A 23,087-nucleotide genomic window follows, 5' to 3' on the forward strand; every position below is an offset into this window, starting at 1 on the left:
TAGTTTGGATTTAAAACGGTTTTATTTACAAGACCTGCAATAACTTCTTTTCCGAAACCGCCAATTCTCCTATCTCATATACTTTCCAATAATAGCAGCAGTCAGTGGTCACATGGCTCCTCAAACTGACCTAGTACCAAACTGGGGCTTAGGTTTGATAGAAAACCGTATGTATTTAGTTTGGGAAGGAGGTCCCAAGAGAGATATGCGTTCAGTCAACCGAAATAGCACATTAAGCAAATGAACATGCAAGGTGTGCTGCTGTTTACGAAATAGTGATTTCAAATGGCGTTGTTGTTGGATTTTTCTATCTGAACTCTCTGATTTCTAACGAATTTTTTGGCAAGTAAGTCTACATCTTTTTGCTGGATAATTTCTTCCATCAAACGGTCGCATTCTTTCTGTGGCACTTCTCTGCCTCTTTCATTGTACTGGGTGAAATCCAGGTATCTATGTGTGTCATTACAATTTTCTAATACCATAGTAATGATTGACCAGTGTTATTGTTAATCACAGTCATAATTTCAGTTTTGTTAACTCGTTTATAACTGAACTTGTGTGGAAAAGAGGATATTTTGATGTAGACAGTTAGGAAAAATGTGAAAGGAAAAGCTTCTTTATTGATACAGAAGTTTTGGGATGAAACGACAAAATAAATCAAATCATCATGAGGAAAAGAAGTAGATTATTTGCAGTAGAATTGCGGAAATAAATATTCGTGCGAGCTATTTCTGCACATGGTGCTGTTATTACTCAATTTATTGAAAGAGCAATGCATGTCGTAGCAAATTTTATCATTTATTACGGTGGTGAACAGCAACAGGCCCGGACTGGTGAGTAGCCGTTGTACGTCAGTGCGGTCGTGGGTTGGTAAGAGCTCATCCACCTTCCTGCGTCGTGGTTTAGCCCCTAGATGGAGGAAGCGTTGGACGCTAGAGAGGAGGACAAGAAAAAGAACTTGGTTATTACTTTGTTTCTATCATATCTCGAGCCATCATCACGTTCCACAATTAACTTCTTATATCAACGAATGTAGCATATGAATTGCAGGGAATATACAAGGACCTGTTTGTGAAGTTTGCAGGAAATGTCTCCTCAGCTATTATGTTACTGCGCACGTCTGTAGGAGGGAGATAGGAAAAGCAACAGATCGTCTGTACACTCATCGCGCACAAATGTCAATCAGTATTCTATAAAGGTGGTTGTTGGCTTCGTTCTCACCCATCGTTGTTGACAAAGTGTATGAATACTGCATAGCTTTCAAGAGCGAAAGGTGGCATATATCAGTTGACTTACTTTAACGAAAGCCTAGTCTTTTAATATCTCTTCTTAGTTTGACATAACAGAAAGTTTATGTGTCGAGGAGGCATCACAGAAACAGTATTACGGATCAAGTAAGTGTCGTGTTATCGTCGTGGGTGAAGAGTTATCAATTAACTATTTCAAACTGACAATAGGCAAAATTACATGATTTACATTGTGGAAACGTTAAGAATTATGCCGCGATGGACATGGTACCGTTCCATTGGTGCCGGATTTGAATTTATTATGATGTTCAAAAGCTTATTATGTGATTTCTTTTCCTGTTTACCGTATATATAGCAACTTAGCACTACCACTCTCCTTGGCTGAGTTATGTATTGGCAGCAGAGGGTGGTTGAGAACATTGTGTGCCTTATATTTTATAATAAATTTACATTCTATTTATTCTATGGTTAAGATTTGTGGCAGGCGTTCTATTTGAAGTGGTCTGTTTCAGCGTGTCCGCCTGAGAGTTATTAGGTTTAATGCTTCGAGGAAAGTAAAAGTGAGTTAAGAATTCAAAATAAGTATGAATGTTATTATGTCGGAAGTTTAAGAGAAGTGTTGTATCGACCGGTATTGCTGGTGACGTCGGGCGAGGAAGATATGACTGCAGCCGTGTCTGTTACTGAAATGACGTTTGTAGACATGTTGACATTACTTTCATTCTTCGAAGAACTAAACCGTCTTCCTACAACTAAATTCCTCCGGCACCAACGGGGAAGGTGTACTTTACTCCCATCTATAGTAAGTACTATAATCTAGTCATGTACTCCATATTTTAGAATTTTGAAAAAAAAGTAGGCCGGCCGGTGTGACCGTGCGGTTCTAGGCGCTTCAGTCTGGAACCGCGTGACCGCTACGGTCGCAGGTTCGAATCCTGCCTAGGGCATGGATGTGTGTGATGTCCTTAGGTTAGTTAGGCTTAAGTAGTTCTAAGTTCTAGGGGACTGATGGCCACAGATGATAAATCCCATAGTGCTCAGAGCCATTTGAAGAATTTGAACCATTTTGAAAAATGTGTATACTGCTTCCCATGAGTTCTTCTAGCATATTCTACAGTACTGTTAAATTTTTATCATCTAAAGTTAATTCAGAAATTTAAGTTGTAGTGATAAATGTAGTTGCAGTAGTATACTAGTAGTCCATGCGACTGGCCACAACGATAGTCATATTAAATATTTTCAACCTCTGAATGCTAGTTACACGTTATTATCTATTTAAAATGTATGCTTTTAGTAAAAGTCCACAACAGCTAAGGTTATCTGTACTTTTTTTTAACTTTTTGCTTTCGTGGTGCTGTTAATGAACAAAATAGAACCGAGTTTAATAAGCAATAGGTAGAGACAACATTGGGTAAGGGCGGTAATGAGAATAGAATTAGTGCAGAAATGTTTCGGGTGAGTGAGTACCAACCATGTTAAGTGAGTTTGCCAGTCGGTACGAAAGGGAAAATGTGCAATGTCTTAGTGACTAGCTGCACGGAATGGAAACTGTTTGAATTATTATGTCTGACATGTGCAGTAGGACAGCGGGATTTACACCTACTGTTCCCTTCATTTGCGTTATATGCGGAAAAAAGGTGTGTATGCTTGGACTCACGCAGTTAAATTTCCATGGTCAGGGAGAATTGTTACCGTAATAACGATTCAGCTTGAAATATTCCATCATTGGTTTCAGATGTGGGAACTTGTCAGATGGAAAATTCGGACGAGATGTTATTACCAGGTGACTCCGATTAAATAGGACTATTTAACTTGCAAATTCCGCGTGAGAGGGGGAAGTCATTTAGCAGTATCGCAAACTTTGGACTGTTATTTGATAAAACATTTGAGCCAGAGGGTAGCTTTACAAAGCACAAACATGTAAATTTTCTGAGCTAAGATACCATTGGTAATTTGGTTGGGGGGAAGGAAGACTTCGAGATCGATCACTTGTCAACCGAGAAGGCCAAATACTTACTGGATTTCTTTCCTGGCGTTCCCACTGATGACTTGGGAGCGACGAAACTGAGGTCAGTCATAACGTGAAGAAACAACTTTAGCCAATATCGGTTAGTTGTTACTTGAAGGAATAATTAGACTATGTATCATCATTATATTGACTCATATTTTTAGTTGTGAAAAGATGAGGCGGGTTTGGCCAGAAGCTACGATAAGCAGAGATATTTATTACACTAGAAGTAAACCAGGTTTATTGTCAGATACCGTTTGCAGAAGCGTCTATTATAGTCTTCACAAGCTCTAAAATTTATATGAATTTAACTGAGTTTTGTTCAGGCTTTCAACAGGAGTTGCGGTGTTGTTACGTCACCTGGGCAACACTTTTTGACACAACTAGATGTTGTGCCTGAATTTACTATAATGAAATGAAGTCAGATTTACACAGATACGGTTCCAGGATTCCTTTATAAATAGCCTTCCAATCGCGATTACATTCACTTTATTGTGAAGACGAGGAAGTCATTGTAACTAGAGACTCACACATGATCTTTGTGATACACTTTATACATAACATATTATAACATAATGTCTTTTTTCCGAGTCATTCCCGTTGTGAATTCCATATTTTTCCGCATCGATCACGATCGATTCAAGAGAGTTTCACGTGCGCATTTCAAACATCGCTGTAATCTTTTTCGTGACTACTAGTTTTTTTTAAAAAAAGACACTATAGCCATTTTATGAAGCCCATACAGCGATAGCCCATTTCTGCGAGAAATGTTCCTCAGGTTTCACTTCAGCATATGCACGTACTGAGTCGTTTAAATAAAATAAGTCTTGAGGATTATTTCACCGTAAAGGTTCAGCCTCTTATTCATTTACACATCATCACTTCTCGTCATTTCTTTCCCTGTTGCACTCGCAAATAGAGCGAGGGCAAAACGACTGTCTACAAGCCTCCGGACGAGACCCAGTTTCTGTCGTCTCATCTTCGTGGTCTTTGCGCGAAACGTACGATGGCGGCAATAGAAACGTTCTGCTGTCAGCCTTGAAACTGAGTTGACTAAATATCTGTTATGGTGCCTCGAGAGAGGTGCGCCGTCTGCCCTCCAAGGTCCTCATTTGAGTCCACAAAGTATATTTCCCTGCTGATCGAACCATCCGGTAACAAATGTAACAGCACGAATCTGAATTATTGCGATGTTTTCCTTTAACCCGACCTGGTGAGTATCCCAAGCACATGAGCAGTACACAAGAAAGGGTCGCACCAGCGTTCTACATGCCGCCTCCGTTATAAATGAGCTGCATTTACCCAAAATCCTTCCAATAAACCGAAGTCGATCATTCGCCTTTACTCCTAAAAACTTGACCTGATCGTTCCATTTCATATTGCTTTACAAATTTTCGCGTAGATGTTGAATCGATGGGTCTGTGTCATGCAGCACACGACTAACTCTGTATTCTAAAGTTACAGGAATTGTTTTTTCCTACTCGATCACATTATCTTATATCTTTCTAATTTTAAAGCACGTTGCAGCTCATCACGCCAACTAGAAATTCTGTTTTGGTCATCTTGTGTCGTCCTACAAGGTCAGTCAACGTCGACACCTTCCCGTACATTACAGCATCATCAGCAGAAAGACGTAAATCTCTGTAGCCTGACCGATCACTTACGTATATAGAGAATAAAAGCTGTAAAATCATGCTCCCCAGAGACATTCCTGACAATGCACTTGTCTCTGGTAAACGCTCGCCGTTAAGGAAAACGTACTGGGTTGTAGTACTTAAATAGTATTGAAGCCACTCACATATCTAGAAACATAATCCGTATTGGCTCAAATTGTTCTGAGCACTATGGGACTAAACATCTGAAGTCATCAGTCCCCTAGATCTTAGAACTAGTTAAACCTAACTAACATAAGGACATTACACACATCCATGCCTGACACAAGATTCGAGCCTGCGACCGCAGGGGTTGCGCGGTTTCAGACTGAAGCGCCTAGAACCGCTCGGCCACAGCGGCCGTGTAATCCCTCTCCTCGCACCTTTGTGAACAACGTGAACTGGGGCGCTATGTCAAACGTTTCTCGGAAGTCTATGATTATCAATCTGGTTTTTACCCTTCAACCATGGTTCGCAGTGTATCTTGTGAGAAAAGAGGAAGCTGAATTTTACATTGGGCATAGTTACGTGAAATGCATTCTAATGTAATGTAACGGTGAAATCAATAAAAGAACCCACAGTATGAACGTATTTACGAGGGGCTTTCAATAAGTAATGCAACACGTTGCTTTTCTCGGCCAGTTTAGGTTGGAAAATGTGAAATTTTTTGTGGAACGTCGTTGAATATTAACGCTTCAGTCCCTATAGTTTCATTACGTTCCGATTGGTGGTGGCTCTGTACATGACCTTCAAATTAGGGCCTGTCACTGAGGCGCATTCCAAGCAGAAAGATGTCATTAAGCTCTTTCAATGGAAAACCTGAGCTTCATAGAAATTCATAGGTGCCTGGAATGTCAACGGAGACCTAGTAGTTGAAAAAAACACGATGTGTCGTGGGGCGAGACGTCGGCGATTATCGCTGCGAGGTCGCTCAGACCTGTCCGGTGTCCTGCGTGACGGAAGGCCTCACGCAGCTGTGACTCTTGCAACGTTTCAACGTGCGGACACTCTAATTCGAGGCAAGTTAGGACGACGGTCTTCTGGGACACTGAGGATGTGGTCCTGTTTGACGTCCTCCCTCACGATGTAGCGATCAACTCTGAAGTGTAGTGTGCAGCTACAACGAAATTCAAGAAACGACGTGAGCGTGTTAGTCGCAACAAAAATACAAACGAACTTTTGTTCCACTGTGAGAACACAAGCACTCACACAATTCTGCGCACCCGAGAGGAACTCACAAAACGTCATTGGACTGCTCTTCCTCATCCACCCTACGGCCCTGATCTTGCACCTTCCGACTCTTATCTGTTTGGACCAATGAAGTACGTTCTCCGCAGGAAGCGTGATGGCGAGGCTATTCATGCATCTGGACGTTGGCTGCAGCGTTGACCAGCAGAGCAGTAACATGGGGCCATACAGGCCATCCACTAACGTGAAGCAAGGCCGTCACACTGAACCATGGTTTTGAATTCAAAAAAAGAATAAGGAAGAATGTCGTGTACTGGAATCTTGAATAAAACCTACCTGCATCCAGAAAAAAATGTGTTGCATTGCTTTTTGAACGCAAGTCGTATAACTATGAATTATTTACCGATCCTTATCGCTGATGTACTTAACAAATGCTAATAGCAATTCAGCCGTGATTAGTTCAAGATATAAATGCAAGTAATTATATTGTTTCGTCCCTTATGCTGCACCTGCCAAATGTAGACGTTGAGATTATTCGCACTGAAGCGTACAATATATATAAGTTAAAGCTAATCCAACTCCTTTTTCCGCCAGTTATGGCAGTTGTTAATCGCGTTCTGCTTACTAGTAAGCGGAAACGAAACACCGTTGCCGCTACTCTTGCAGTGGGTGTATTACATTATCGTAAAAATTGGTTAGTTGCAACAAGATGAGGATTCTTCCATTACACCCCACCCACGTCACTACGCGACGACACCTTCTTATACACGTAAATCCACTGAAAAAGAATAACAGTGTATTAGTTATTGGTAAAACTAGAACTCCAGCCATGGCAGTGTATGTGCAGGTTCCGTTATTTACTCCTCACACTCACCAAAACTTTGATTGCTTGACGCAGCTTATAGGAACATTAATCATATCGACCGTGGATCTCTGGAGCATAGTGCTCATAAACGCTGTAACGTCAAATAATCAGTGAACCAGACGGCATCGTGCCAGCCTCGGCTAACATTTAAAAAAATGGCTCTGAGCACTATGGGACTCAACTGCTGTGGTCATCAGTCCCCTAGAACTTAGAACTACTTAAACCTAACTAACCTAAGGACATCACACACATCCATGCCCGAGGCAGCATTCGAACCTGCGACCGTAGGTCGCACGGTTCCGGACTGCGCGCCTAGAACCGCGAGACCACCGCGGCCGGCGGCTAACATTCACTGACGGAAAAAAGTCGCAACACCAAGACATAGTTGTGCGACATCAGAACTACTCTAAATACATGCTGTAGCGGCCGTGAGCACTAGTTACTATTGCTAGTTGACACGGTGTGCTGCTGTTAGTGAAGAACGCGTTTATGGTGACTAAGTTGGAACGAGGTCGTGTAATATAGTACTAGAAGCTGGATGCTCCGTCTCCGATACTGTAGAAAGACTTGGCAGGTATGTAGTCACCCTGCATGACTGCTGACAGCGGTCGTCACGAGATTAAACAGTCGCAAGAAGATCGGTCTCCGGATGGCTACGTGGCTCTACGAGGACCATACGTTCGGCGTGTGGTTCTGGGGGATATTTCAGCAGCGGTTGACATCATAGCGCCATAGAAAGCTGTTATAAATCTGTTACTTCAAGGATAGCTCTGAACCAGACGCCTTGTAGCATGCATTCCGCTGTGCCCAAACCATTGGACAGCGCGGTGGCAGTCTCTCGTGTTTTCTGGTGAAAGCAGGTTCTGTCTCTTTGCCAGTGACGGCTGTGTGTTGGGTACTGGGAGATTAGTTGAGGACCTACGACCAACCAGTCAACTTTCTAGACGCAATGGAGCTATACTTAGAGTTATGGTCTGCGATGCGATTTCATATATCAGATGGAGTACTCTTATGGCTAACCAACGCACTCTGACAGTATATCTGTACGTCAACCTGTAGATTGAACCTATTGTGTTGCCATTCATGAACAGCGATCCAGGGTGTATTTTCCAACAGGCTAACGCTGGCCCATATACAGTTGTTTTAACCCAACATGCTCTACAAAGTGTCGACATGTTGCCCCGGCCTACTCTATCATCACATGTCTCCAATCGAGCGCATATGGAACATCATCACACGACAGCTCCAGCGTCCTCCACAGACAGCGTTAATCAACCCTGTATTGACCGACGGAGTGCTACAAGCATGGAACTCCATCCAAGAAACTGACATCCGGTAACCGTAAAACAAAATACATGTGCGTTTGCATCAAACATTCTGGCTGATACTACGGTTATTAATGTACCAGCACTTCACATTTTCAATGCATCATCTCGCGCTGACATTAACCTGTGATCTTGCCCTGTTAATAACCTAGACAAATGTATTCCAGGAATTTTATTCCTTTACATTAATTATTCTTGGTGTTGTGACATTTTTTCCGTCAGGGTATTTAAATTTGCCTTCGAGTTTGGGACACAACGCCTTCAATGAGTAAGAGGTAAAGTTCAGACTACTCCTAAAAAAACCACATGCACTTAGTGATAAACTAATTACCAGATAATACCAAAACGATGGATTATACACTTCGCTAACGTTGTTTTCCAGGGGTATCGGCTTGCTATTTGCTCTGGTCGCTGAGGCGGGAAGTGGCGCTCGTAGACTTTGACGGGGCAGGTCCCTCCCATCGCGTCCTGTGCAGGAAAGTTGAGTTAGTTACTGCTGAGTATTTTCCTGGAAGTAAAAGTGTTTACAATTGCGTCTTTCAGCTACCCGACGACGTGGTAATCCACTTACTGATGCTGAAAGCAGGAGCTACAATCAGCTACATTCTACCAGCTATACTTTAGTGTTCGTTTCTGGTGCAGGCAACAACACGACGAAATCTACAATTTTTGCTGTGAGTTGTGTGAGCGTCGGTGCGTTTCCGTCAATTAAAGTATCATGTCCTGGGAAATGCGTTCTGATTAGCTTACGATGTTACTGCAATGAGGTGTAATGTGTGGTTCGGGATGTTTACGTTTCTTTTCTGCATGCAAATTGCCCGGAGTATTAGTTATCATTAGTTTGTCTGTCTGGTGTTTTGTACAATCAATTGTCTATTGAGATCTCTGGATTTGCGGAATCTGCCTGATAGCTTGTACTGATAGCCTGTATCAGGGATTGTACGATTAGTTCTGAGAGTGTACTGACAGGGAATCAATTACGCACATCATTCTGGTGGAAATGGGACTTTGACCCTCTTGTGGTTCTGTTTAAACGGTTAAGGTACCGCGACTGAGCAAGGATGAACTAATTTTTGGAAATTTGTGGTAAGTTCGTATATGAACAAACTGCTGACGTTATCGGTTCCTAGGCTTACACACTACTGAATATAATTTAAAATAACTTACGCTAAGGACTACACATACACCCATTCCCAAGGGAGGACGCGAACCTCCGACGGAGAGAGTCGCGCGAACCGTGACAAAGCGCCGAAGACCGCACGGCTACCCCACGCGGCGATGTAATCAGCTCCACCATAGTTGCTTATATTGTCACTCGATCAACTTTGTATCTGTTTGGATTCACCGAGAACTCGAGTTCATGATATCCATGTCCGAGCGAGCACTGCGTTTCGCTGTATGTGTTTTATGAAGTTTTCTAAACGCCGTTAAGTGTGTGCGAATTTAAGTGTTACCTTTTGTTAGCAAAAGTACGATAAGAACTGTATTGTGTTTTCGCATTGCACGTTATTTACTGTCAAATACTGAAATGTGGCAATAAGGAAAAACGTATGTTGGTCACTGCGGTTCAGCTGGATAAGGTAAGGTTAGTGCCGTCTTTGGGTAAATGGGTTTTTGTACGAAAATTGTAAGTGATATCTTACGACAAACGGCCTTACTTGTAAGAGGCGGGTACGTTAAGAGTTAGTCTGGTTGTAGTTCGGTGAGTTTCCACTAGTGTATCTACTAATTCAGACCAAGGATTACGACAAACCGGGCTCAGTTAATACCTGTTAAGTGTGCAACTTATTCGGCTATTGATGGTGTTAATTGTTAACTGTGCTAACCATTTAACCCATGTTAAAATCATTACCACGAGGCAGCTGTGTTTGTTCGATACAGCTTAGACCGATTTGCGTACGCTAATAATTACCAACTATATGATACGGAACTGAAAAGTGTTGTCTGCCTTACTATTTGGTATTCTTTGAAGTCAGTTTTTTACTTTCTTGCAAATATACTTCCACAAGTTAGTGTCCACATTTTTTTCTAGGGCGCTTCTTTATGTTTTAGAGGTGCTGTAAATTTTATTTAATTAATAGTCATACTCAAACTCTAAGGATTGACATAAATTCATGGCTTAAAAATAAAGTCGCTGATTAAAAGCAAATTAACATATGTAATTTTTCATCGTAAAAATATGACCTTAAAAATATATTTAAAACATAGCAGTAAACATTTTAAACTACCACAAGCACCAACAAATATCAGTACTTACTAATTGTATAAAAATAGCAACGAAGAATTGAATAGAATATGAGCATAAAAATCGCATAATTTTTGGAATACTCAATGAATTTAAAAAAAATTTTCTTTCAGTATATTTTTCAGACACATGTATTGGTAATATACAGACCAGACTGCTGTTTGTTTTCTGCAACCGGAGGCCCTCCTGCCAGCCCTAGGCACTCCTCGGGACAATCCACCTGTGCAGAGATGGCTCCTACGCAAAGGAATTGTTTTGTAGTTTTAATATGTGTCATACAACGCAATTACACCAGTAAATTCATCATTCACAACAGAAAATTGAATTTATTTAGATGAGAGACCTAAAGAGATACTAAATGTTCACTTTCTACAAAGTCTCACAGTACTATATCTCGATGCTTTTCCTGTATTTACTATGGTCAACTGACCTCTGAGTTATGAAAAAACAGTTCCAGAATTCGCAATAATTTACCAAACTGTCATCCATTCAATGGGAATTAGATTCACTTCAGTGTCTATAAGAGTAATTCAACCTAATTCGAGGCGTGAACAGGAACTTACTAGGAGAAACTCTCTCCATAATATAGCTAAGAAGATTGTGTAGTCGCAACATTTTGAGATTGTTGCTGCTACACCCCACGCATCTCACTGCATGCAATAAACTCTTACAGATGTAGAATGAGAATTTCACTCTGCAGCGGAGTGCGTGCTGATATGAAACTTCCTGGCAGATTAAAACTGTGTGCCAGACCGGAACTCGAAATCGGGACCTTTGCCTTTCGCGGGCAAGTGCTCGACCAGCTGAGCTATCCAAGCTCTGCTCACGCCCCGTCCTCACAGATTTACTTCTGCCAGTACCTCGTCTCCTACTTTCCAAACTTTACAGAAGCTCTCCTGCGAACCTTGCAGAGTGAAAATCTCGTCCTGGAAACATCCCCCAGTCTGTGGCTAATCCATGTCTCCGCAATGTCCTTTCTTTCATGAGTGCTAGTTCCGCAAGGTTCGCAGGAGAGCTTCTGTAATGTTTAGAAAGTAGGAGACGAGGTACTGGCAGAAGTAAATCCGTGAGGACGGGGCGTGAGTCGTGCTTGGGTAACTCAGATGGTAGAGCACTTGCCCGCGAAAGGCAGAGGTCCCGATCGAGTCTCGGTCAGGCACACAGTTTTAATCTGCCAGGAAGTTTGTTACAGAGGTAGCTGCAGCGAAAGTTTGACAATGTAAAAGATATGGTAATACTTAAGCACAAGAACTCTGAGGGCATTATTCAATATCCATTGTCTACTCCACACAGCACAAATTTTGTCACACAAATTGGAGGAATGTTAGATATATCGATCGTGACAGTCCAAAGCGGACTGCATGCAGGATGATTCACGAAGATATGCAAATATTTTAATATGTTACTCTGCAAGTACAACTAAAGGAAAAAGTTCATATGAAGATAGGGCCGCAAATGTTTAGTTACGGCTAATAATAGCTTTTCCGTGAAATTTAGCAACTTCTTTAATATGATGAAGCCATCGCAAAACTATTTTAGATTAAAGTAAGGTACGATTTCAGTTTTTTGTTGTTGTTATTGGTCTCCTGAATCTAATAAAACATGTCCCAGACGTGTACCGCAGTGGTTTTCCAGAACATCCAACATGAATTCACGTGTGCTATGGTATTGATGAAAGTAGATTATCTGACATATTCACACAGTTTCATATAACGATATTATCCCGTTTTTTCGAAATTAAGTTCTCTACAACATCTGTTGAAAACGTTGTGCATAGTTTGGAATTTAAAAAACGAATTCGGCCAAGTAGTTAATAAATTAAAATTTCACGTAATTACGTCTTTACTTCTCTGGATGTTCTGGAAAACTATTGCAGATACACGTCTGGTACATATTTTATTAGATACACTTGATCAATAAAAACAAAATGAATTTAAATCACGCTGTGCTTCAACCTCGTACAGCCATTGCTTCAAATTAGCGAAGTTGCTAAATTTCCGACAAAATATTTTACTAGCCATAACTCCGTAACTAAACATTTTCGGACGTGTGTTTGTCTGAACTGTTTTCTTTAGTTTTACTTATAGAATAACATAGGAACATATGCTAATATTAGCATATCTTCGTGAATCACCCTGTAGAAATACAAAGGCTCCAAATAAACAGTGCTTCCAGGAAAGTTGCTAAATTTTTGAGCTTCTGTTTTATGGCTCCATACAACAAACATTCTATTCAGTATATCATTACGAGCCCTGCGTCCGGTTAAAGGACTTCTGTAGCTTTGGTAAAAGTCAGAATAAATCATCAGCTGTATATCACATCATAGCTGATAAACTTGTACAACTTATACCGCAAATATCAGTCGGGATTCAGTAAGCACCCGGCGCCAACTAATGACCTGAGATATTCCACTGACAAACGTGCGGCTACCATAACGACACTGCTTGAGTTCGGCAAAGTATTTGAGGCACAAGAAATTGGTGCAGCACGTGAGAAAAATAAACATTTACATACACATACTTCTGTAGCGACTCTGATTTCTCTTACTTTATTAAGATGGTCATTTCTCCATATGTAGGTAGGTGACAGTAAAATATTTTCACGTCAAGGGCAAATATTGGTGACTGAAATTTCGTGAGAAGATCTCGTCGCAGTGAAATCGATATTCGTTTAATGACTTGCAAAGGACTTATAAGGGTACTGTAAGCAGTCTCTTTAGTAGAAATGTTATACCATCTAAGCCTTGGTGAAGTGCAGTTCATGTGATGTCTTCCTGATAACATTATCTATCTGGTCTTTCCAATTTCAATTGTCCTTAACAGTAATTCACAGATACTTAGTTCAACTGGCAGCTTTTAAATTTGTGTAATTTCTGGTGTAACCGAAATTTAATTGCTTTGTTTTCTTACTCATTGTCACTTTTCGCACAACACAGATACAGTGCCTATTTTGGAAATGGTTTGGATATTCTGATGACTTCACTAGAGGGCAAACGATATCTTCTTCTACAAACAGTGTAACAGGGCTACAAAGGTTGCCTCCTAAAATGTTTACATAAGTTAGGGAGGCCAGAGAGACTATAACTATTCTTTTAGGAAAGCCAGATAATAGTTCTGTTTTATCGAAACTGGACGTGTTTTCATACATAGAGTTACCACAATCGTTACTTAAGAAAAAGAACGAGATTGAATTGGAATGGTTCTCCTTTACTCGATGATTTTCTGTAGATTACTACGAACTGTGACGTATTTGATAGGAACCCACGAGTCTAGTCACGTAACTGAAGTGATACTTCATAGACAAGCAATTGATTAGAAGCCTTTTGTGAGGAACAGTGTCAAAAGCCTTCTTGAAGCCTATAAATATGGAATCAATTTGAGATCCCTCGTCGACAGCACTCATTATTACTGGCGAAAGAAGAGCTGGTTGCGTTTCACAAGAACGAATTTTCTGAAAACACGCTGACAATGCGTCAATGAGTATCAGACATATGAATATCGATCTTTATTCAGTGTTCCAAAAACTACGACTTAAAGTACGTTTGATGACGTCCCAGGTATTTGTAGTAACCGACCAGAAATTATTAACTTTCAGGTTACACAAACTACTGACTTCATTTCATCTTGACGGTATCCAAATACCATGTATCAGGAAACGGTAAAAATGAAGAGTGAAATTTCGCAGCGGCAGCTCAGCTGAACAGAAATGCTGTTGCCACATCCAAGAAGACGTACATTACGCTATGAGTTGTTTGAACGAAACTGCCATATTATGATTTAATCCATACTGGCACCAGTAGTTGTAATCCTAGATGATTAGAACTGACCATGACCGAATGTGTGTGTTACATCCAACTTGTCCGTCAATATGAGTACGTCAGTGCTTCACAGCCCTGTTAATGATTTCGTCTAAGCAAGTTACGTGACTAACATAACCTTGGCCTACATCACCAACTCCCCAGGGTGCAAGCACACTTTTTACCTCGTGTGACGTCGTGTGCTAGCAATACTACGCCACCTGAGTCCACATGTAGAACTTGGCGGTAGCCCCTTGTGACTACGCTGCAAATCTACGGCCGGCTTAGAGACACGACCTCCTCAGCCCACGCCGCTTGTACCGCCACAAAACTGACTTAATAGACGACCCACCGCTCTCTAGAGTAGTCTAGTCTAGTCTTTCTGTTGTTCCGCTCTCTCTGTCTAGTCTAAGCGTTGTCGTTCAGCCTTTGTTACTACTGCGGACATCGGACTAGACCTATCTCACCGACCTGTGTTGGATATTACGCCGGACTTGCTGGGAATCACGTTCAGTATAGAGATGTATCAAACACTACGTATGAATCTCGTTATTTGCCTCCCTGTCACAGAAGCCACCACCTCCTTGTCCTCCACAAGTTTATGGTCGACCAGACATCTCACATGAGAGGCCACACGTTTTCACTGAGGCGCAAAAAGTCATGGGATATCGTGCCGGATGTCCTTTTGCCCAATTTAGTGCAGTAACTCGATTTAGCATGGACTCAAAAAGTCGTTGGAACTCCCATGCAGTAAAATTGACCCATACTACGTCTATAGCCGTGCACAACTGCAAAATCGTTGCGAGTGCAGGATTTTGTGCTCGAAGTGAGCCGTTGATTATGTCCCATAAGCGCTTGACTGTATTCGTGTGGGACGATCTAGGTGACCAACCTATTCGCAGAATGTTCTTCATACCAAACTCGAACAATGGCACATGGCACATTGTCATCCATAATGACTACACCACTGAATGACTGCAAATGGTCTTCTGTTAGCCGAATATAACCATTGCAAACATCCAACATTCAATTGCAATCATTACTTCAGTAAAAATGTGGCAAAGGTAATGTTGAATAGGATCACTGGGAGCAGTTGTGATCTAAATCAGAATAGATTTATTCATTCTTAACATCACGAGACAAAAAAAATTACTAAAGAATGGACACAAACATTTTTTATTTGGACAAACGCTATCAATGATATGCGGCCTGTGGTGAACAAAGTGATTACGTGGGGATCAACACACGACATTAACCAGAACACTCAGATTAGAGGCCTCTTTCTCACACGTTTACGCCAAAAGCATGAACTCGGTGGAACCACAGTCTTACATACAACGATTGCTATGTCCCCTGTAGCGTCCATCTCGAACTTTCCAAAGAATGGCCATAAACTCGCTAAACCCTTGTGCCTTCACAAATATGTCTTGAAGTAGAGTCTTGACGTCTGGGCGCCACTGATCATGGAAACTCGCAGAAACGCACAGTCGTCTCATTGCCTTCCTGACTAACTAGGGCCCATCCTCTGCTTTATTTGCTGATCATGAATGCTCTGCCCACAGCTAGTTAGCCTATGTGAACGCGGCCGCCGGCCGACTGGCGCCATCCAACGAGTCTGCACAATGAGACTGAGGAGCAGGGCAGTCCGCAACGTTTTCACCCAGGTTCTGCAGAAAAAACGATCCCCTCGGCCCTGAGCCACCGTACGACTTCACTGCAGTCGTTTAAATCGGCACCCTCTTCCTTTAGATACAGGCAAAGCTTACCGCAATTCCTTCAGTAGAGCACACAAGCAAGAGCGTTACCTACTGCCAACAATTTCATGATATGAATGAAGTCAGATAATTTCCAGCTATAGCAACCATGTAATAAAGATGAACTTCCTTAGGAACACAACACCGTATCAGAACTGACAGTGCCCTGCAGTCTCTCACCATCGCCAGTCAATGAGAGGTTCAGATGAACTAGACTACCCAGTCCATTGAATCGAAACACAGCTCTCACCATTATTGAACCACTACCAACTTACACTGTGTCTTGTTGAAAACTTTGTTTTGTAGCTAGGTGGGGTGTGTGCCACACTCAAAATCTAGCAAGAGCTCTTACGAACTGAAATAGGCACTCGTCTGACATGACCACCGTTTCCCTGTCATTTAGGGTCCACCCGATATGGTCATCGGCTCAGGAGAGGCACTGCAAGTGATGTCATGCTGTTAGCAAAGGCACTCAGGTCGGTCGTCTGCTGCCATAGCCCGTTAACGACATCTTTCGCAGCACAGCCGTAACAGATACGTTAGTCGTACGTTTCACACTGCACACTACGGCTATTTCACGTATTGTTATTGCCTGTTAGTACTGACCAATCAAACGCAGTTGCTGTCGGTCGTTAAGTGAAAGTCATCAACGACTGCATTGTCCGCCTGAAATGTCATATTCTCGGCACACTCTAAATTCCCAAACGATCTCCAGAATGTACTAACCCAATCGTCTCGCTCCAAATGCCTTTCCGCGTTCAAAGTATGCTAATTACCTTGTAGAGGCTATAATCACCTTGGGGAAATAGTGTACATGAATAACATCTACATCATACTCCGCAAGCCACCTAATGATGTGTGGCGGAGGGTACTTTTGATACAATTATCTGATCCCTCCAACCCTGCTCCACTCGCAAATAGTGCGCGCAAAGAATGATTGTCACTAACCACCCGATCACAAATGAAAGCTCCGCCAACGCACTGCCGTTTTACGCCTTGTGTACCCGATACTACCGACACCTGCATGTGTGCATGTCTTTATCCCATCACTTTTGTTACCTTAGATTTAGGTTTCGTACATGAATCAGTCGCCTGCTGTGGAGGCGACCCTTGAGCCGACAGCCATTGACCTCTGTACACCAACAGGTTAGTCTTCAGTGGTGCCGGGCACATTCGACCTGTAATCTCACTGACTGGATTAGAAGTGTCTACAGTGATGAGTCCCGCTTCGAACTGAGCCCACTGACCAGTGGAGACGTACTTGCAGACACCCATGGATGGGTGTGCCATATCATATCATAGCAGGACCCCTTTGAGTGTCATCCACGCAACTTTACAGCACGTTCTACGCCCGTTTTATTGCCCTTTATGGCAAGGCATCATGGGATTATATAACTGTTAGGTACCGCCCTCCTGCACACGGCGAGACTTTCTGCTGCTTGCGTTCGTGCTTTCCAAAACATACCTTACACAGTAAGGGCACCTTATCTCCCCACAGTTGATGAAGTTTGGAGCATTATTGGAAAGACCCTTCAAGCAACTCAGCATTTTGAAGATCTAGAGCGCAATTTGGACAGCATCGGCCAAGGTATCCCTCAGGAAGACATCCAACCATTCTATCAAACAATCTCAATACTAATAACTGCTTACGTAGCGCCAAAGGTGGACCAAAGCGTAAACGACTTCCTCAACTTATGAAGCTTTTCTCTTGAATAAAATATCGAATTTTTCCTTAAGTTGCAATCATTAGTTTGACTGTACACGCACATTACATCGACAGAGGTCCGTCCCATCCCTTCGTGATGCATCACTTTTTGTCTTAGAGTATATTCGTAAAGTATTCTGGCGCCAGGATTGTCCTTTTTAGCAGCAGTTGCGGTCAGTTTCATAACAAATAACCTTTTCGTTCCAAATCAAGGCGGGAGGAATATGGGAATCTTTTATCTGCATACGTGAGAACGAAAATTATTCGACACAATGGAAGAGACACCAAAGATTTAGACCTTGTATCGTAAAGCTGTTAATACTCAGTAAAAAGCCCTGTCCGGTTAAGAAGCAGCACATGAGCCACGCTGCCTCACGGATGACCCAATATGTGCAAAATGGGTTTAGCTTTAGAACTGACTGCCGCAGGATCGCCTGTCGAGCTATGTGACGAACGCGACGAACAATACCATACAGTTACCATAATCGCTCGTCATCTCTTTGCATCCCATTAAAATGGAACTAACTCTTAATTTAACGAAACTGGAATGTAAACACACCCATGGAGCACAAAACGACAAAAATTAATATATTCATTAAAGTTATTTACGAAATATCAAGGTAGTTAATTTACTGTTTAGCTTGTGGAAATTTGTATGATATCTATGTCGTAACTGCTTCTTTAAATCATCGCAATAAATAATCCGTAGTATAGCCCGTATAATTTGGAAGAAAATTCATTTCTATCGTCTTGTCATCGCAACGATATGTAAGCACAGCGTTCATTGCATTGTTGAAATTTAGGAAACGTCTGTTAGATATTGGTCAAACGAACTCCACTTACTTAAACATCTAAACGGGAATGCTATCACAGCTCTGAATATGTGAACATAGCAACTTCGTGCTGCATTTTATTCCAAATGGGTGCGGTTTTTGGAGCTAGCAGTTACTGACTGGTAATATTAATCTTCTTTCCCAGAGTTTATTCCTAGGTAATTAAGTGCACATAGTCTCACTCTGCTGTACGCGACGCTTGCCTCATTTATCCTTTACGTTTCCCTTTCTTCACATTTCGGATATAACTAGAAAAAGTTATGCCTATGGTTCCACCTTTAATATTTTCTGTCAAGCAGTATGAGGTGAGAGCAAAAACTATGACGCTGTTGAGTCCGTCCTGTCAGTCAGTAACAAGAACAAATGAATAAAGGCTTGTGTACTGGTCAACGCATGCAGTGCAGTTCAGTGAAAAGTAATGTATATAGAGAACGAATGGATGAACGGAGTGTCACAAAGATTAGCAACAAGTAATTCGTTTCCATCTGTTCGCCTCTTCGAAACGTAGTTAGAGGTCAAACATCGTTATTGGTATATCTGTTACAAATTGATAATGCGTGTAAGAGTCAATTACAAACGAAGTTACGTGGCTCTGTTCGGCGAATTGGCTTACCGACACAGGCGGCGACCACGACGATGACAATGAATGTCTTCTGCATGGCGAATAGTAGCCAGGAGTCAGCAACTATACCTTTTATAGGCTAGTAAGCTCTCGTTGTTACGTAAAGCGAAAGTCGTCAGGTAAAAGCTACCAGGTGGTTTGTACGATACGGAAAATTATGCGTTGTTCCCTGCTATGGGTGATAATAGCAGTCCGACAAAGGAAAATGGAAAGTAATTTACATGTCACTGATCGAGGGAAGCCTGGCTACGTGAACGAGGCAGAAAAAAAACGTTTACGAGGTACGAAGTCTGGTTACGTAAAGTTTTTATTTTTTCATTTACTTATTTATATAATGCTTTGAGTTAAAAGAAATACTATCGACGGCTGTCGAGTAACATATACCAACTAAATTAATAAGAAATGCTACTGATCCCCCACATTACACAATACAGGTCGGAACACTGTTGCAGAAGCGACGAAAAATGCATATCAAATTTGAAAGAACGAGAAACCTCCAAGAATGACGAAGTTTTACAGAAGCTAGAAATTTAGCGCGAGCTCAAATGACAAATGCTTTTAATAGTTTCCACAACGAAACTCAATCTATAAATGTGGCAGAAGATCCAAAGACATTCTGTCGTATATAAAGTACTCAAGCGAAAATATGCAATGAATATCTCCATTACACAATAATGCGCTGCTGGTGACAGTGCCATTAAAGCAGAGTTACTAAAAGTGGCTTTACCCAGTTCTTTCCCCAAAGAAGACGAAGTAAATATTTCAGATTCGAATCAAGATCAGCTGCAAACGTGAGTAACTTACAAGCTGATATCCTTGGTGTAACACAGCAGCTTACATCAGTAAAAAGCAAAGCCTCGGTCCAAACTGTATACCAGACAGGTTTCTCTCAGAGTATGCTGATAACATAACTTCATATTTATAGAATCATATACAGCCGCTTGCTAGTCGAATCATTCTTACCTAAACACTGGAAAGTTGCACAACTCATACCAATATCCAAGAAAGGATATAGCCTTAATCCGCTCAATTACAGACCCATATCGTAAACTTCGAATTGCCGTAGTGTTTAGGAACATATATTCTGTTCGAAGATTATGAGTCACCTCAAAAAAGAAACAATTTATTGACAAACGGATAACATGGATCGGCTTGTGAAACACAACTACCAATTTATTGTCAGTAAGTTATGAGCGCTATTGACGGGGTTGTCAAAGTGTTTCCGTAGCTATAGGTTTCCAGAAATTCCGTATATTTAGGTTTCCTGGAAGTTATTGGCACCGTTCTCCACGGTCAGAAGCTGCTTCTGTTCAAATTGCGTGACTGCGGAGAGTCGTCCCAGTTGTGTGACTGGATTCGTGACTTCCTGCCAGAAAGGTCACAGTTCGTAGTAATAGACGGAAAGTAATCGAGTAAAACAGAAATAATACCTGGCGTTCCCCAGGAAGTGTTATAGGCCCTCTGCTGTTCCTCGTCTACATGACCGATTTAGGAGACAATCTGAGTAGCACTCTTACATTGTTGGAAGATGGAGTTGTCATTTGTCGTCTTATAAAGTCATCAGATGCACAAAACAAATTCCAGTACACCTTAAACGAGGTATCTATGTGGTGCGAAAAGTGGCAATTGACTCTAAATTATTAAAAATATGATGTCGACCACTTGACTACTACTAGAAATCGGCTAAATTTCGGGTACACTAAAAAGCACACATATATAAAGGCTATAAACTCAACTACATACTTACGGATTTCTATTACGAATAACTTAAGTTGGTTGATTACATAAATGTTGTGGGTAAAATAAACCGAAGACCACAATTTATTGACAAAACACTTAAAACATGTGACGGGGCCTCTAAAGAGACTGCGCATACTACGCTTGTCCGTGCTCTTCCGGAGTAGTCCTGTGCGGTGCAGGAGCCGCATCATATTGGATCTATGGAGGACACCGAAAAGGTTCAGAGGAGGCCACCTCGTTTTGTACTGTCACGAAATAGCGATGAGAGTGCCACGGATATGGTTCGCAATCTGGTGCGGCAATCACAAAACTAAAGTCGTTTTCCTTTACTGCTGGACGATGTCATGAATTTTCAATCACAAATTTTCTCCTCAGAGTGGGGAGATTTTGGATTACGCCCACCTACATAGGGAGCAATGATCATCGTAATGAAAGATAAATCAGAGCTCTCACGGAGAGATGTACTCGTACGTATTTGTGATTCCCGTTGGGTGTAACAGAGTGGTACGGTAGAGAAAAAGAATGAAGGTGGTTCGGTGAACCCTGTGTCAGGCACTTCATTGTGAATTGCAGAGTAATGAAGCAGATGTGAATTTATTTTCACAGACGTTAAGTGACTACCTGCACCAACAGAGTGAACAGGAAAGAAAAAAAAGTTGTAAGTCCAGTTTACTCTAAACACCTGATTTGAAAGTTTTTCCTCGTTTAACAAAGGCTAAACATTTAAATACCGTCGTACTGCTTCACTGGTTTATTTTTCTTGTTACAAGCTCAGTAATAAGTATTATGTAAAACGCGAGATACTCACTTCATTGGTAAGCTTCGTTATTGATTTGTAGCTAAGGGTCTATATCTCGCCTTCATACAAGAGCCGGTTAATTAATCTTCTCCTTCATTTGAATACACTAGGAAGAACATGAGATCATATCATTAACCTCGATGCGAATTATTTCATCGGTCAGCATTTAACAGGTTTTTTCAATGTCCACGAAACATGGAAATGCACAGTCCTCAAGGAGGTAAGTAAAGACATTCGTTTCAAAAAATAATATAAACCCTTTAGTTGGCAAGAAAACCATATGCGTCCTAAACACTTTAACCAACTTCGTTGCTTACTTATAACACTACCTCCAATTACCTATCGCGGCTCCATCGTAACAGTGTGAGTCCCACGTAACAGAGAGACTCTCACGGAAAGTAAATGGGCCACTGACTTGTTTTTAACACTGCACACTAAAGGGTATTGTACTAATCAGCCTCACTAACCAATGAAATTATGTTTTTCGCCCCCGTGTCCTCCATGGTACTGGGAAGCTGTTTTACGGACTCCACATAGGTCCTAGAGGGTTTCACGCATTATCGACTGCAGAGAAAATCGTGAGTAATTTTCATCCCCACATCTTTTCCAGCATCATTTACTTCTACCGGAGATATGAACACTGCTATAGTTACACAGTCTCTTCAGCAAACTATATGTCTCAGAAGCTATTTCACCCTGAGTACTACACACTTACGGGATACATAGGCCACCATAGAATTACCTAAAAATTTGAAGTCCTTTTCCAAAAGCTTTCCTAAAGTCATGTCTTTTCTGATTGTGAGTTTCCACCCTTCGTATCTGGAATATGTACACAGAGGTGGGCATTCCAGGGAACACACTAGTGGCCTGTATCTCTCCCGCAAGCAGCCTTTTCTTCTCTGCGACAGAAAAACCCCAATGCTGTTGAAGTCTGCATTTAGATCAAGTACACTCGCTTCCCGAAACAGCTTTCGATCGGATAATTTACCGTTATGAAATTTCAATACAGACTGAAAATGATATGAAACACAAATATTTATCAGCGTTATCAGATAATTTATCTGTTTACAAATCAGATGAAATAAAGTATTTGGAAGAAAAAGTAATCTCTGAATGTTTAGTGATACAAAGGGAGTACTGGAATTATTATTAGCAAATAGAAACTGTGATGTAGCGCAATAACGGGTAAACGCAGGTGGGTGACATCGACTCTGCCGTTACCGCGCACTGGGGGCATGGTCGAACACATGAAAAGATCGATTAATATGTTTCTCGTAATGGATGTCGAGAACATGCGCTTGTAAATTA

The 23,087-nt window shown here is 41.5% G+C and overlaps 1 protein-coding gene and 1 long non-coding RNA gene across 2 annotated transcripts in view; both read right to left on the bottom strand.

Annotated features, from left to right (window-relative positions):
- Window positions 1–23,087, bottom strand: part of LOC124711724 — a 183,778-nt gene that overhangs the window by 120,917 nt on the left and 39,774 nt on the right. The gene's annotated exons all lie outside the window — the stretch shown is intronic.
- LOC124711725 lies at window positions 654–19,280 on the bottom strand. The gene is made up of 4 exons (XR_007005505.1): window positions 19,232–19,280; window positions 10,681–10,767; window positions 8,617–8,753; window positions 654–932 (listed from the first exon to the last, which is right to left on the bottom strand). It is a non-coding gene; the product is annotated as an uncharacterized LOC124711725 (long non-coding RNA).

Source organism: Schistocerca piceifrons, chromosome 8 (genome assembly GCF_021461385.2).
Source record: "Schistocerca piceifrons isolate TAMUIC-IGC-003096 chromosome 8, iqSchPice1.1, whole genome shotgun sequence".
NCBI lineage: Eukaryota > Metazoa > Arthropoda > Insecta > Orthoptera > Acrididae > Schistocerca > Schistocerca piceifrons.